General features: G+C 35.4%; 1 protein-coding gene across 3 annotated transcripts in view; it reads left to right on the forward strand.

Annotated features, from left to right (window-relative positions):
- CNTLN (centlein) overlaps positions 1–18,229 on the forward strand; it is a 285,688-nt gene that overhangs the window by 226,281 nt on the left and 41,178 nt on the right. The window lies entirely within an intron of this gene.

The following is an 18,229-nucleotide window of genomic DNA, read 5'->3' on the forward strand; positions in this document are numbered from 1 at the left end:
GAAATTAAATGGAAGCAAGTAAATAAGAAGCTGTTTAAATATCATAGCAAAAGATGACAAATATCTAGAGAATACCAATAGAAGTAGAAAGAAAAAACAAACAGAGATTTTACAATGGTATAACACACAGAGTTTGATGACCAATCATACATGGGAAGGTAAAAAAACAGAAAGTTAAGTATTTAAGATATCTATCAATATTCTAATTAAAGTGACTAGAAAGTTGATAATAGACTATATTTGTGATGATATTATATAATAAATATCATGGGAGGAAAAAACATACCAGGAAAGTTGGACAAAATATAACAAATATAAATGTACACCATTTAAATATGTAGAACATACAACAACAACAAAAGATGTAAATCCCTGGGGGCTAAAATCAGTGACAGCTTACCGCTGTAACCAATGGCACTTTGTCGCTGAAGTGATGGTATCAAGTGAGCTGCAGGATATTTGAGTGTCAAATGTAGAGGAGAGACCAGGGCTAGAGGTATCAGTTTGAAGTTATGAGTATTTAGATCATATTTTAAAATGTGAAGCTGGAATGGGATCACTTAGGGAGTGAAGATAAATAAAAAAGAGAAGAGGTCCCAGGTTTGAGTCCAGGGCCCTCCAACCTTTAGAGTTTGCACAGACGGGGAAGAACCAGAAGAGGAGAGGCCAATTAAGTAGAAAGAAAACCAAGAGGACAGAGTATCTAAAAGCCAAGTGATGAAAGTACTTCAAGGACTAGTGAATGACTAACTATGTCAAATGCTGCTGAGTAGAATGAGTCCATGAGAGGAACTAAGAAATGGGAAGAGAAGGAGAGGAATTGGAGAATATAGTTAAATGTGCATACTTTTTAGAGTTATCTCAAGGAATTTTGCTTTACAGGAGAACAAACATAAACTAATATATAAGCACTTAATATATATAAATATGAATATTTAAAAACTTGGCCTCCAAATATGTAATGCAAAAATTGCAAATTTTATTACTTTTAAGATAGAGTTGACAGTCACTAAGCATATACATTATTTGAACAAAACAATAAAAAATGTTGCTCTAAATATTTATCAAAAATATTCACATAATTAAGCCAAAAAAAGCTCTCCACAGATTTTAAATATTTGGGGTCATATTAAAAATATTGTCTAACACAAATGAAATTAGAAATCAATTTAAAAGCTTAACTTTGAAAATTCTGATGCAGACTTATAGAGACATTTCCAAATAACTAATAAGTCAAAGAAGAAAGTAAAAATGAGAGAATACTTCAAATTGAATAATATCAAAACTTGTAGGGTGCAGATAAGATGGTACTCAGATGGGAATGTATACCTTTAAATACAGTAGGACTAGAGAAACGTTAAAAATTAATGAGCTACCAATGTAATTGGTTACATTCAATTTAAGAATGAGCAATTAAATAAGCCCAAAGAAAATAGAAAAAAAGGACATATTAAGATAAGGACAAAACTTAATATTGTAGAAAGCAAACGTGCAGTAGACAAGATCAAAAAAAACTGAAAGCTGGATCATTGATACTAATAAATTGACAAACAATAGCAAGTGTTGATAGGAATATAGATGAATTAAAACTTTCATACATTGCTGGTGGGAATGGAAAGTGGTGCATTACTTTGGGAAACAGTTTGTCACTTCCTCAAAAGGCAAAATGTAGACTTAACATATGATCCAGCAATTCCATTTAGGTATATACTAAAGGGAATTGGAAATAGGAGTTCACATAAAAACTGTACATGAATGTTCATAGCAACATTATTCATAATAGCCCAAAAGTAGAAACAACCCAAACACCAACACAATGGGTAATCATTTGGCAATAAAAAAGTAATGAAGTAGTGACACAAGCTACAACATGGATGAACCTTGAAAACATACCCAGTGGAAGAAGTCAGTCACTGAAGATCAAATACAGTAATATTTCATTTATATGGAATGTCCAGAAAAGGCAAAGTCTATAGAGACAAAAAGGAGATTAGAGATTGTATAGGCACGGAGTTGGGAAAGGAGTGTCTGTAAGTGGGCATGAGGTTTCTTTCTGGTATGATGGAAGTGTTCTAAAATTAGTGTTTGGTGATAATTGTGTAGATCTATAAATATACTAAAAGTCATTCAATCAAATACTTCAAAAATGGATGAATTTCATCTATGTAAATTATACCTTAATAAAGCTATCAATAAAAAAGTAATACCACATTATAAACAGTTTGTGAGATTGAAATTTGAGTTTTATATGTAAGTTCTAGGCATACACATTTTCCCAAAGAATAGAAAAAAGGGAAGTAAATTCGGCCTCATTTTATGAGGGTGCTACAGCTGTACCACCACAACAAGATAGGAAAATATAAAAAAGGAAAATTAAAGGCTCGTCTTAGCTATGGACATGGATGAATATTCCTAAACTATTAGCAAATCAAATCAATGTATGATAAATAAATATCATAAATAAGTGAGGGTAATTCTAGAAATAAACAGGTTGTTTCATCATTCATATAATTCATTACTACAACAAAGAAAGGGGGAAACTGTGTTAAAGATGCAGAAAATCTAGAGCGACATCAGCAAGATGGCAGAACTGGAATGAAGCACCAGACCCTTCCTCCAAGAAAGAAACCAATTCAACAAAAATACTCAGGCCAATTCCTTTTGTTATAAATCCAGAAACCAATGAAAAGGCACGGCACCCCTCGTAAGTGAGAAGCTAGCTATATTGAAGTCGCTTGTGGCACTCTTTCAACTTAGTCCCTCCCCCTATTACACTGCCTTGTGATCCAGAGGAAACTCCTGGTTTCTCTGTCCTTCCTGAGGAGAGAAGGAGTATATTGGACCCTATGTCCAACATTCTGGCTTTTAGGGTGCTGCCTGTGGGAATGGCTTCTTTCTCACCTGTCTGAGAACACTGATGGGACCTGCCATACTTTAGATGCCTGGAGGCCACTGAGAACCAAAAGATCTGGATGGCCTGCTGCTGTTGCTCAGGACCCATGCCATACCAGACAGAAGCTGAGAGAGAAGGGTGGAGCAGGTATCCACTGTTGTGGCTTTTAAGGGGGATAGTGCCCAAGGGACTTGTTACTTGCTCATCTTAAACCTCAGACAGGACCCATATACTCTAGAAGCCTGGGACCACTAAGAACTAGACAAGAGTTGGATGGCATGCTGCTGCTCCACAAGGTCTTTGGTGCAGCAGACAGAGGCTAACACAGAAGGAAGAAGAATGGAGTGTGTATAAAATGTCCCAGCTCTTCAGGGGCTGCCTGAGGGACTAGTTTCTGTCTTGCCCAGGTTGGGGCACCAGTGGGACTGGACGTACTCTAAGTAGATGTCTGGGGGCTGCTGAAATTGCAAAAGAGCTGGATGGCACGTTGCTGCTTCTGAGGACCCCAGTATAGCAGATAAGCACCAGAGTGAGCAAGGGATTATGAGCTCCTGGGAAGCAAACAAACAGAAAATTTCTTTAATCAGAAATCTACACACACTAGCTCAGACAAGTCACATCCACAGAAGAGTTTTGAAAGCCTCCAGAATCTCTAGCTGGGCTGATCATGGTGAAGGTTTTTCCCAATGTGAAGTCAGTTTGTAAAGACTGGAGCGGTGGATGTTTCTTCAAGTGCATGGACAGCAACACAAAGTTACCAGGAACACAAAGAAGCAGGGTACAATGGCCCAGTCAGAGGAATAAGATGAATTTTCAGAAATTGACCCTAAAGAAACAGAGGTATATAAATGATCTGAAAAGAATTCAAAATAATCATCATAACGATGTTCAGCGAGCTCAAGAAAATGATGCATAAACAAAATAAGAATTTTGCAATAAAGAGATAGAAAATATTAAGAAGAAACAAACAGATTTTGGAGCCGAAGAATGCAATACCTGAACTGAAAGTTCACTGGAATTATTCAACATCAGACTTGATCAAGCAGAAGACAGAATCAGTGAATTTGAAGCCAGGTCATCTGAAATTATCCAGGCAGAGAAGTAAGAAGAAAAGAAGAAAGAGTAAAGAAAGCTGAAGGGACTTACAGGACATATTGAGGGATCCATATATGCACTGTGGGAGTCACAGAAGGAGAAATGAGAGAGAGAAAGGGGCAGAATGCTTTTTTAAAGAAAAAACTGCCAACCAAGAATAATACATGTGACAAAACTGTCCTTTAAAAGTGAAGGAGAAATAAAGGTTTTCCCAGATAAACAAAAGCTGAGGGAATTCGTCACCACTAGAACTGCCTTACGAGAAATGCTCAACGGAGTCTTTCAAGTTGAAACGAAAAGACACTAAACAACATGAGAACATACAAAAGTATAACACTCACCGGTAGAAGTAAACATACAATAAAATACAGAGAACTGTGAAACTATAATGGTGTGGGAATCACTTTTAATGCTAACATAGAAGTTAAAAGACAAAAGTGTAAAAAATAACTTCAAAATATGTTAATGGACAGACATAAAAATATGTAATTTGTGACATCAATAACATAAAATGTTTGGGAGGGAGAAGTAAAAATGCAAAGATTTAGTAAGCTATTGAAGTTAAGTTGTTATCAGCTCAGAATCTTTGTTATAAGATGTTTCACATAAGCCCCATGGTAGCCACAAAGAAATTACCTGTAGAAGATACACACAACAAAATGGGAAAGAAATCAAGGCATGTCACTACAAAAAGCTAACATACAAAAAAGAAAAGAAAAGAGAAAAGAAAACAGCAAGGGAGAAGCACAGGGACAAAAGAGCTACAAGTCCTTCCCTATCAATAACAATTTTAAATTTACCTGGATTTACATTTACTCCCCAATCAAAAGACAAAGTGGAGTGGAATAGACTTTAGAAAATGAGATCCAACTATATGCTGTCTATAAGAGATTCATGTTAGATTTAAAAAGACACATAGGATGAAAGTGAAAGGGTGGAGAAGATACTCCATGCAAATAGTAACCAAAGGGAGCCATGGTGGCTATGCTAGTATCAGACAACATAGACTTGAAACAAAAAAACTTTTAGAAGAGACAAGGATATTACATAATGATAAAAGGGTAAGTTCACCAAGAAGATACAACAATTTTCAATATTTTTGTACCAAATATCAGCACTTCTAAATATGTTAAACAAATTTTGACAGAATTGAAGGGAGAAATAGACAGGAAGATAATAACAGTAGGTAGGAGACATTAATACTCCATTTTAACAATGGATAGAACAACCAGACAAGATTAATAAGGAAATACAGAACTTGAAGAACACTATAGACTAATTGGACCTGCCAGACATATATAGAACACTCCACCCAACTACAGTATTCTTTTCTAGTGCACATGGAACATTCTGCAGGAATAGACCACATGTTATGCCACAAAATGAGTCTTAAATTCAAGAAAATTGAAACCATACAAAGTATCTTTTCTGACCACAATGGACTAAAACTAGAAATCAATAGCAGAAGGAAAACTGTAAAACCCACAAATATATGGAAGTTAAACAACACACTCTTAACCAGTGGGTCAAAGAAGAAGTCACCAGGGAAATTAGAAAATACCATGAGACAAATGAAACAAAAACACAATGTAAAATGTATGGATGCAGTGAAAGCATGCTGAGAGGGATGGTTAAATACTATGCGATATGCTTACAGATTGATTAAGAGGATAAATCTTGTGTTATGTGATTTTTACAACAATGAAAAACCTGAAGATGGTATTTTGATACAATTAAATACCTGTTCTTGATAAAATTCTCTTAGTAAACTACATACAGCAGATAACTTTCTTATTCTGTTAAAAAAGTATGTACCAAAAACCTAAAACAGCCATACTTAATGGTGGAAGTAAAAACTGTTCCTTTTAACATCAGGAAAAAGACATTTATGTCTGCTATCATTGCTTGTCTTAGACATTGTACTAGAGGGCACAAGCACTAAGAAAAAGAAATGAAAGTTAAAAGTGTTAGAAATGAAGAAGCAAAAGCATCCTTAGTTTCAAACACTATGCTGTCTGCACAGAATCTCAAGACAAATTAATAATAGATTTCAGCAAGATTGCTGGATATAAAGTCAATATATGCTAAGATGATATTTGTATGCACCAGTGATCAACAATATGCAGTCTTAAAAAAGAAATATTCTTTAAGTAATAGCAGGAATTATATGGTATCCAGGAATGGAAGATGCATCCCAACTTCAGTGATGTTAAAATGTGAAAAGGGAATGTCTTAAAATCACTATATGTTTGTTTTGGAAATACACCTATATGTATTAAACGTATAAAGAAATGTAAAGCAATGATAAACACCAAAGGTGTTCAGATAATGATTATTTCTCGTGAGTCAGAGGAGATAGGTTCATAGTCTTCAACTCTGTTGGCAATACAGTGTCTTTGTTGAATGGTTGATACTCGAGTGGGTGTTCATTATATTTTTCTTTGTGTATCTACTGCATATTTGATATATATCATAAAAAATGAAGAAACCTATTGATGTCATTATTCCAGAGAAAGAATGGTGGAGGTAGAACACATCTTTGCAGTAGGATAATAATTTGGGGGGAGTATCTTTTTTTTTTTATTTTAAGATTTTATTTATTTATTTGACAGAGAGACAGCCAGCAAGAGAGGGAACGCAAGCAGGGGGATTGGGAGAGACAGACGCAGGCTTCCCAGCAGAGCAGGGAGCCCAATGTGGGGCTCGATCCCAGGACCCTGGGATCATGCCCTGATCCGAAGGCAGACACTTAATGACTGAGCCACCCAGGTGCCCCTGGGAGGAGTATCTTATATACGGACAGCAGAGGAATCAGAAGTAGGAGGGTAGTGTGATACAGAAACAGGGGAGGGAAAATTTGTTATGAGAAAAAGAGAAGAGTTGTTTCACAATGTAGGATGCCGTAGAGGAATTAAAAATAGAATAACAGGAAAGATCTTGTTGGACTTTTCTTAGATGGTTTTATCAGCGGAACTCTCTTGCTAGCAAATATCAGAAACTAAACTCAAACTAATATAAGAAAAAAAAAAAAAAGCTCATCAAATCAAAGGACGAACTGAAGAGAACAGCCTTGGGAAGAGTAGTGGTACCCGAAACTGGACACTTATGTCTTCAGTGTTTGTGCTTATCTCACAGCTCTTCCTCTCTGACCATCTTTTTCATGTGTCCCTGGCCATATGGTGACATCCTTATAGCTTAGATCCCAGAAAAGAAAGGGATTTCTCTTTCAATCTTTCCTTGACTTACATGGTTTATAAATTGCTGGCCCACAGGGAAAAAAATATGTTTATATGTTTATATTTTTTGTTTATATGTAATTTTTGGTTAGGATTTTGGTTCATTTCATTATATGCATATTTTTCATCTACAGGAGTAACTGAGAGGAAATTTGAAAGTCATGCAGGATACAGGGCAGTTTCTGTTGGGCAGGACTGATGTACACATTCTGGCGTATCTGGTGCTCCTGCCTCTCACCCATGTCAGTGCCACTCTCGTGGCACTCAAAAGTTCCCCCACTAACTTCCAAAATACATATCTAAGTCCTAGGTATTCTTTAAGAACCACTGTTACAGGAGGAAAGCAGCGAAACCAGCTCAATTAATAAAAATTAATTGAGTTCTTTTACTCTGACTACCCTCTTTCTAAAGATCGATATGAATCAGCATATTTCACATAACAGATTTATTGAGTGCTTAGTCTGTTAGGTTAAGGCTTACTATGTGAAAGAATATGATAAACAGAAGACAATTCTAGATAGAAAATGGAGTGAAGGATGATGGAAGAAGTTCCTGTGTGAAATTTTTGTGTTTTATAAAAAGAGCTTTTTTCTTTTTTAAAAAAAGAGCTTTTTAATGAAACCTCTGAGAAATACCTTGTATAATATCATTTAAGTCCAAACTTTTTAAATCTTCTTTCCTCCTTTAAAAGACATTTCTACTTTATGCCATGACTTTTTTAGTAATTGTCACATATGTTAATTTTTTATTTTAAAAAAAGTCCCATTTTAAATGTTATCAGTAACCTTTTATCTTATCAGGTCCAAAGTTTGCAAAAGCCCATTCTTTTAAAGAAATGTCCGTGCTTTTACTCTCTTAAATCTTATGAAACTTATATAGGAAATAGAGAAAACATTATTAAGTTGTTTCCCTTCAGCATTTTAATAGGGTATATTTATAAATGTAATCAAAATCATATGACTACTTAGTATTGCTACTGTTAAATTTCTAACGGGTTGTAGGGTTTTTGAAATTCCCCGACTGGCTTTCATCCAAGTAATTTGTTTTCAGAGCTAATAATGTAGTACAACTGTTAACTATTGACCCTATCAGTTAAATATTACAGTAAGTATTAAGATGCTATTCACATTTAGCATATACTTAGGAAATATATATCCTTTTACTGGCTTGAATATATAAAGTTGGAACTAGAAATGATGATCTTTAACTTTTGGGTTTATTTCCCCAAAAGTCAGTAACTTTAGATTAGCATGATAATGCACTGTTTCTGTGAATCGATTCCAGTGTTTTTAAAATAAATTTAGTGTTGACATACATGTATTTTAGCAGCTTACTAATTGAAAATGCTTTTATCTTTTGAAAATATGAATTACAGAAATATATCATGGTCTATTTTAAATTTTTTGAAATCAAAGATTATTTTAAGGAATATCAGTGCCTTTTGAAGTTGATATAAAGTATTATGAGCAATTTTTAATTGCCTAGATTCTCACTTCCAGTTAGTAACAGTACTATACATGAATGTTAGTTTCTTTAAGCCTGTTCACAAAGGGGTTTTGTGCAGTACAGTACAGTACAATAAGTAAATCACCCCACTAGGATGGAAAAACAATCAAATAGAAGTATTGAAACCTGTGTGTAGGAAAACCAAGTTTAATTAAAGGAGAATGAGATAATCATCATGAGACTTCTGTAGATATTCCAGAATTTGATAACCTCTGTTCCTAATAATTCAATCACTATCTGTAACTTCACTTGATATTTTATGGCTGTTCTTTACTTAGATATAGTATTAATATCACCCTGAAATACCAAGTATTATTTTTGGTGATTTGGGAAGTGGTTTTTTTTTTCCTTTTTCTTCATTGTTTGACTAATTTAATTGAGGTGGATTCTTTTCCTTCTGTCCCCTTACAACTTACATAACTGAAATAAATATTGGCAAAAGGGGTGGAGGAAGACTAGAATTGAGGAGTATAGGTATATATAGGACAAGTGAGGAATAGATACTTCCATGTTGAGTTGGCTGAGTTTAAGCAGTGGAAAGCAGAAGGAGAGTGAAAAAAAGGGTTTAGAAAAACAGCGCTCAGCTTCTCCTTTGGAATGACATATGTATTTCCGTTCTCTCTCATTTCCTCTCGCGGAAGGGAATCAGAATGGGAATGCCTTGCACCTTCCTTGGTGGTATTAGTAAGCATGCCATGTGCATATCAAATGTCTAGGAGGGCTGAAACTGGTCTGATAATATTACCATTGAACATCGAGAAATTCTTACAATCGTGATGATAATGAATTGTTCTGGATATACTTTTTGTTCCGAATATCTGTCTCTGTATTTCATACTCGGTATGTAAGTTTCGAAGGGACATTTATTTTAGTAACTAGAATAGAGGATTGGAAATAACAACAAACCTATATTTGAGCTCCTCTTACTATGAATAAATTAAATATTATTTGTTTTCCCACAAATATTGGAAAGTCAATTTTATTAGTTAATTTTCCAAATTTCATATATAATAAATTTTTACGGAACCTTTTCCATAGTTTTGGGGGCAGAAGTTTAAGTGATGTGGTTTAACTTCAATCCAGTTAAAAGTCATTAGTTTAGTTATTCTGATTATTTTGAAACACATTATATTGCTATTATTGCTTAGATTAATATTAACTATAAATGTCTATCAATGTCAAAACTATTAGTACAAATTAAAGGATACATGTTAAATGTTTCCAGTATTTGGGGCTGTTTTGAGAAAAGTATTGGTTAACTGTTTTAAACGATTCGGCTTTTGTAATAATAGTACTGATTTTCATTTTGAGAAATCATATTCGAGCATACTTACAAAATTATTTAATTGGACATCACTTAGAACTCACATCACAAAGTGTAAGCGCATTGAATTAATTGTTCTTCCTGTAAATGTTACCAAGAGTAGCATATCTCTTATCCATATGCAGATATCCATACTTCTTTGATAGAATCTAATTTGAACACATCAAGACAGATTGGCATTTCCAGTACCATAAAAAACGGCTTTGTTAATTGCAAACCATATTTAGTATGACCTTATAACAAAGTAGCACCTTAAGTGTCATGCTTTGTCTTTAATGTGCACACTGGAGTTACGTTCATCTGTACTAGACAACTGCACTTCATGAAAAGAGTTTTTTTCTTGATAGGCAATTAGCAGTAATTAGGAAGATTCACCTCAATAAGATGTCAACATGAGATTGTTTTAAAAAGTTGAATGTCAGTGACTTAAAAAGAAAGTTCTTCTGACACATAGGTATGGCATGTGAAACATGAAATGTTAATTTAACTTTTCTGCTTATTATTCATGCACAATATTATTTTGTCATTCAGACACTACACTGACAGAGTGTAAAGGGTGTTAAAATAGTGCTGCTAGAATAAAAAGAGGATTAATCTTCCATTGGCCAATTAGCCAAAGGGTACTTAATGGTCTCTAAAGGCTACTGAAGTCTAACTACTAGGAAAAGCATTGGTAAAAAGTCCTCTATATTACCTTCATTTGCTTGACATTTTGTGAAACATACTGTAGGCTTTTAATAACTGCATTTGTCAGAAAATAGTTTATAAATGAGTGATGTAGTAACTCAGTGTATTTTTCATAAGAAATTTTGTTACATAAATAATTCCATCTCTGCCTGAGATCTTTGTTCTTTTTTTTTTTCTTGGTTGGTGGTTTTAATTTTTAATTCTTTTTCTTGAAGATCTCAAATATCACAATGAAAACCTCATGTTTTCAATTTATAACACTTGTTACTAACTTGAAGGAGTTATTAATCTGAACTATTTATCATTTTAGATAAGTACTTGTATGGAAAATACTCTACTAATAACCTAGAAACCCATGTAATTTTCTTTGTAGCCCATATAACGTTTTAATTAAGTGACTGTGCTTTCGTCTTCTAAATAGACAATACAGAATTTTCTTTCAGATTTTTTTCTTGTAAAAGAATAGTATCAACAGCCCCTGACTTACCACGTTCCCACTTACGATGATGTGAAAGCTGTTTGCATTCCACAGAAATCATACTTTGAATTTTGATTTTTGATCTTTTCCTGGGCTAGTGATAGGTGGTCCGGTCCTCTCTCATGACGCTGGGCAGGGGAGCAGCCCTGGAGCTCCGGGTCAGCCACGCAATCATGAGGGTGAATAACCGATGCACTTACAGCTGTTCGGTGTCCATACAGTCATTCTCTTTTTCACTTTCAGTACAGTATTTAATAAATTATTTGAGATACTGAACACGTTATTATAAAACAGGCCTTGTGTTAGGTGATTTTGCCCAATTGTAGGCTTATGTAAGTGTCCTGAGCACATTTTAGGTATGCGAGGCTAAGCTCTGATATTCGGTAGACTAGGTGTATTAAATGCATTTTGGCTTATAATAGTTTTAATTTATGAAGAGTTTGTCAGGATGTTACCCCATCATAAGTCAAGGAAGACTTGTATTGCCATTGAAAGAATATTGATTTTATTCACAGGAAGGAGAAATAATATTAAGATAATGGTGACTTTCTAGGAGGTTCTTGCCTATAGAATTTACAAAGGTATTATTCAACTAGAACCTTCTCTCCAGTCTTTTTTGCCTTAATTCTGGTAACAAAATTATTACATACTAATTTTTAAAAGTTATAGAAATAAGATTCTTAAACTGCTGCCTCTGCTTGTGACATCATTCCATACTCTCAGTCCTATGTAGAATTTAAGCTGAAAGATTTGGGTGAAATAATTGGAAACAGAGAATTGCCATTGAATGATTGTTTTTCCTTACTTTGACTGTCAAGGCCTTTGGGTTTCACAAGGAGAAAGAAAAATCAGAGACTCCACTATTGTTAGAGATTAGAGCTAACCCTCACTTTTTACTCTGTTTTACTGACTGACCTTTTCCAATATTTGACATCTAACCTTTTCCCTAGGATGGACTGGAAAGAATCCTTCTCCCACCAACTATTTTTTCCATAGGCTTCCCAGCAACCCCGCTCCTGTGACCCATTCAGCCTCATGGTAGGCTGGATTTTCTAGAATTTCCATGTGTCTACGTTTCAGATCCCACAATCCCAACTAAAACTGTTTTCTGAAGTTTTTAGATAGTTCATTACTTTAAGTTTCCATTCCAGTGGGAAATCACAGGGACAACTGAACAGTGTCTTTCAGTGCTATAGAGTGATTACTGTTCAGCAAAAAACATTAGGTAAGAATCAGTCTCTTGAGGCACCTGGGTGGCTCAGTCAGTTAAGCATCTGACTTAGGCTCAGGTCTTGATCTCAGAGTCCTGGAATCTAGCCCCATATTGAGCCCCATGTCGAGCCCTGCATTGGGCTCCACACTCAGTGGGGAGTCCGCTTGTCCCTCTGCCCCTCCCCCCTACTCATGCTCTCTCTCTCAAATAAAAAAATAAAATCTTTAAAAAAGAGAGAGAAAATCAGAAGAGCTATGCCACCCTGTCCTTTTCCTTGGAACACTGCTCCTAAACTCGTGAATGCTCACAAGTGTTTTCTTTTCCCATGCTGCGGCAGGCATCATATCCACTATAGTCAGATTTGAATATTTTATTCTTTGGAGACATCAAGATTAAAGTATCTAAAAATACATTATTTGGGGGAGTGATTAGGGAAATGATTTTTTCAGTTCTGATTTTTTTTTTCTTAAGCCCTTTGCTTCATTTCACTTGGACTCTAGGATATTTTCCATGGGCCCAGTTTTAGTTTTTCCGATAATTCATTCTTGAACATCAAAATGTTTACCAGGGCTCCCTGCTGGAAAAAGAGATCCTCCTGTCGTCAGGATTGCCCTCAGTTTACTCACCACTGTTTGGGCAGGTACCTTCTTTAGAGCAGAAGTTGGAAAGCAAGGTGGCTGTAGATTTAGCTGGAGCCTTTCATGTTACACCTAGCTTCTAGGAAACATCTGACAAAACAGATCAGGAGGGGTACGTGGAAGTAAACTGGCTGTAACAGCACTTACCAGATAAGATGTAAAGGCAGGAGCATTTCCATTAGCTCCCTGTTTTGTTTCTTTATAGCACTTACTGTAGTTTATTGTTGTATATTTCTAGGGTTTAGACTGGTAGCTACCTGAAGGCAAGGTTTGTCACTTTTTTATTGACAACGGAGCTAGGACAGTTACTACTCTGTTGTGTGTATTTAAAAAATAAATGCCAGACACAGAGTCAGTTCAGAGTCTAGACATTCCCTATCAAAATCTTTCAGAAAATGTTAAGTTGGGGACCAGAATAAAAGAAATTTATTTCTTGAATAAACTGAGTGAACTGTCATACACGAGAACAAGGGAGAGTCTGTCAAAAGAGCCTTATTCACCTGGTTCATGGGGTTCCACAGTTAATGTTGAGAGCAGCAAAACGAAGCTTCTGGCCTTGGGCTTTTGCTTGGCAATTAAACTATAAGATGCAGATCCAGAGACAATTTATATTTCTAGCATAGAAAATGAGGTCTTACACTGTTGGTGGGAATGCAAGTTGGTACAGCCACTTTGGAAAACAGTGTGGAGGGCCCTTGAAAAGTTAAAAATTGAGCTACCCTATGATCCAGCAATTGCACTACTGTATGTTTACCCCAAAGATACAGACGTAGTGAAGAGAAGGGCCATATGCACCCCAATGTTCATAGCAGCATTATCCACAATAGCTAAATTGTGGAAGGAGCCGAGATGCCCTTCAACAGATGACTGGATTAAGAAGATGTGGTCCATATATACAATGGAATATTATTCAGCCATCAGAAAGAACGATTACACAACATTTGCAGCAACATGGACGGGACTGGAGGAGATTATGCTAAGTGAAATAAGTCAAGCAGAGAACGACAATTATCATATGGTTTCACTCATTTATGGAACATAAGAAATAGGAAAATCGGTAGGAGAAGGAAGGGAAGAATGAAGGGGGGGTAAACAGAAGGGGAAATGAACCATGAGAGACTGCGGACTCTGGGAAACAAGTGAGGGCTTCAGAGGGGAGGGGGGTGGGGGATTGGGATAGACTGGTGATGGGTATTAAGGAGGGCACGTATTGCATGGTGCACTGGGTGTTGTACACAAATAATGAATCATGGAACTTTACATCAAAAACTAAGGATATACTGTATGGTGACATAACATAATAAAAAATTACTATAAAAATGAGATCATTTTTTAAGGCAATTGAAGACATAAAATTAACACAAAATTATGGATAAAGAAGAAATTAAATCTGAGTAAGGATGTTATGCAAACTATACGGGGCTCGGGATACTTGCTCAAGGTGGTGCAGGGTGGCAATAAGAAAACAAGGTTTAAGAGGCTTATTTTTTTAAAATGGGGACTCAACATTAGTTTTCCATGCTACATAACAAATTGCCACAAATTTAGCAGCTTAGAAACAACATATACACTCACTACGTCACAGTTTCCACGGGTGATGAGTTTTGCACAGCTTAGTGAAGCCCTGTTCTCAGTATCACAAGGCTGTGTTATCACAGAGTATCACATCAGCGTGTCTTCCAGGCTGCCTTCCTTTCTGGAGCTCAGGCTTTTCTTCCAAACTCATGTGTATGTTGGAAAAATTCAGTTCCTTGTGCTTATAGGACTCAGGCCCCTATTTTCTTGTTGACTGTCAGTCAAGGACCATTCTCAGTTTCTGAGGACTTCCTTAGGTTCTTGTCTTATTATCCCCTTCACAGTTCTCCCAGAAGATGACCACTTACTTCTTCAAGGCCAGCAGGAGAATCTCTCTGACCCCAGGAGGGCCCCTGGATTTCTTGTAAAGGCCTCGCCTGATTAGGTCAGGACCAGCCAGGATAATTTTGCTTTTGATCAACTCAAAGTCATGTGTTTGGGGACCATAATTAAAAGAATGCTTTTTGCATATAACATATGCAAATAATATAATCATGGGAGTGATAGCCCATTACATTCGCAGGTCTCGCCCACATACAAGGGGAGGGTATTTTACAGTGCATAGGTCATTGGGGGTCATCTGAGGATTCTGCCTACCCCCGAGCTCCTTACTGAAGAATGAATTCTCCAATATATTTTGTTTCTTCTTACAGTTGCTCAGACAGTTCTTTCCTTCTCAGAGACTTCTTCAATGTTCTATTTAAATAAATAATAACTAGGGTCTAGTTTTAAACTCTTATAGTGTTTAGTTCTACTTTATAACCTTTGGTCAGAATAATTGACTACACATAAGTCAATACAAATCTCAGTACTTATTCTCATTGAAGTCAACTTTTAAATTGAAATAGACTTTTAAAAAATTGGTATATCTTCTAAGGGAGGAATTTTCTGTATATGTTTTTATATATATCTTTAATATTTTATATATATCATGAAGCTTTTTTTAAAATCAGGTTTTCAGCCTTTAAGATACTTCTCATACGCTTTATGGTGGCATTTACTACAAGATAGTGCTAACAATAATACCGTAACTTTAAAATTTACGGAGTGCTATCATAATTTTTTTTTTAATTCTACCCTCAAAATGACCTTTGCTAGGTAGACAAGCATCATCTCTGTTTTTAAATGAGGAAACAATGTCAAGCACTAATTAGCATCACTCAGCTGGTGAGTAGTGGATCCAAAGCTAAAATCCAGAAATTATGACTCTCCATGTGTTTTATTATTATTTATGGTTTTAATATAAATGACGTACACTTTTAAATGTTTGGCGATGGTAAAATAATAATATAGAGATAGGAATCATGCTTTTGATAAAAAAGAAAAGTAACAATTTTAAGGGTAATCTTAATTTACAGGTAAATTTTACGCACACTCTCTTTCTAACAAGGTCACCACAAGTAGTCTCACTGCTAAGCCAAATGTACACAAAAGAAAGTTATTTATGGTTCTTGTCTGATCTGTAACATTTCTCAAATAAGAAATAGAATGCTTAAACTGAGAGAGGTTAGTAATAGGGCCATAATTATTTGTCCAAAATTCTAAGGCATTAAGGACTCCAACCTGATGGAATATATGATTTGTTTATTTCTTCTATTTCAACACATGCCCTGTAGCCTTTCAGGGCATGTGTAACTATATTAGAAATACATTTTAAAGATTTTAAATTTTAAATACTGGCTAATCAAAATATGATTTATATTTTAATAAATTACAAGTCATGGGCTCCATAACCATTACAAGTTATGGTCTCCATAATTTCAGTGTTTCTTCATTTAATTAATTTTTTATTGTCAGATTAAAGTTAAAATGTACTATGCGCGTCTTTTAGAGAACTATATTTATTGACTTGGTCTTTCCTCCATGAAGGATTTATTTATAGTGTTAGGATCTACTGCTGTGGAAGGAATAGACAGAAATCTAATGGCATACAAGTTTAAAAAATGAGAGAAGCTACCGGGACTATTCGTGGGAAGAAAAGAGCCTCATCAAAGTTGAGTTTTTCTGTGTTGCCTGAGATTCCACATAGAATCGTAGCCATGAGTTATGTCATACCAGATTAACATTTTAGGAAGTCTAATTTAGATGCATAGCATTAACTTCAGGATTGATAAATGCTCCAGTGCATACTACTTCAGTGAACACTGATAATATTACTTTACTAGCAAAAGTGTTTGTTTTAATTTATATAGTGATAAACTAATAGATTGTAAACATGAGCTGAAATCAATGTGTCTTCAAAGCACCATCCATGCTACAAGTAGGGAGACTTCAATTTTTGGAACCTTTCTTTTCTTACTCTACAGAGGGCATTGTTTTTAGATACCCTGGGGAAAAAGGCACAGTCCTCTCTCAAGGACTTAGTAAGGTTCATGGTTGAAGAATAGACACATGCTATGGGAGCTAAGTGAATGGAGAAGGTACTTGTTGAAGAAAAAGAAGGGAAAGAACAGAAGGCTTCATAAAGGAGGAAATACTAAGCTGTTCTTTAAGCATGAGTGAAATTTCAGCGGAAGGAAACGCCAAGTGGAGTCATCGATTTAGAAATGGCAGACGAGTTTGGGGTATGACATGCAAGTTTGACTTAGATGATGTTTGGCTGAAACACAAATTGAAGCTAAATCTTAGAGAGTCTTATGATAACCACAAACATCTGAGCTTTATTCTATTAAGTTTTTGAATGAGGGATTAACAGATCAGTGTTGTTTTAGGAAGCTGTGTAAAAGATGGGGATGTATACCTGTATAAAAGCTGTATAAAAATAGGGAGAGTTGCAGGGAGGGGAAGGGCTTTTGCAGTGGTCTTAGTGGGATATCATTAAGAAAATGGCAGTGGGAGTGAATATGAGAAATGACATAATTTATAGATCGTGACAATTAGTTGGACATAGACAATTAATAAACAAGGAGGGAGATGGATTCAAGCTTGGAAGATAAACAAGAAGATTTTCAGGTTTAGGGAAATTATGAGTTTGCTTTTAGATATTAATTATTAGGTATCTTTGATACAGTTCATGAATGCCTATTTCCTGAAAATATATAGAACCACACCTTTAAATCATAATTTCAAATATAATCAAAGAGGGGTGCCTGCATGGAAGTCAGTTAAGCCTCTGACTCTGGGTTTCGGCTCAGGTCTCCATCTCAACTGTCAAAGGGTCCAACCCCTCAGGCTCTGCGCTCAACCAGAGCCTGCTTGGGATTCTCTCTCCTTTCCCTCTGCCCCTCCCCCAAGTGTTCGTGCTCTCTCTCTCTCAAATAAATAAATAAATCTTTAAAAAAAAGTTCAAATATAATCAAATAATTTTGTTTCACCAAAACATACTCTTTATTCCACCAAAACATAATCTAATATCAAATATATCAAGCCCTAGTTTTGAATCCAATATCTGAAATATTCATATTTAACAATATAGACATATATACACAAGACATAAGCAGTTATTGGTATAGTTTGTAAAAGTTGTGTTTAAATATAGTGTTAATACTTAAATAACTTATTATGTCTCATATTTATATTACCATACGTGTTGGCTACATCTTTTGCTCTTTCTCATTAGAATTTTTCACTAAGAAAGATTTTTT

The sequence above is a fragment of the Ursus maritimus genome, unplaced genomic scaffold (genome assembly GCF_017311325.1).
Source record: "Ursus maritimus isolate PB19 unplaced genomic scaffold, ASM1731132v1 scaffold_17, whole genome shotgun sequence".
NCBI lineage: Eukaryota > Metazoa > Chordata > Mammalia > Carnivora > Ursidae > Ursus > Ursus maritimus.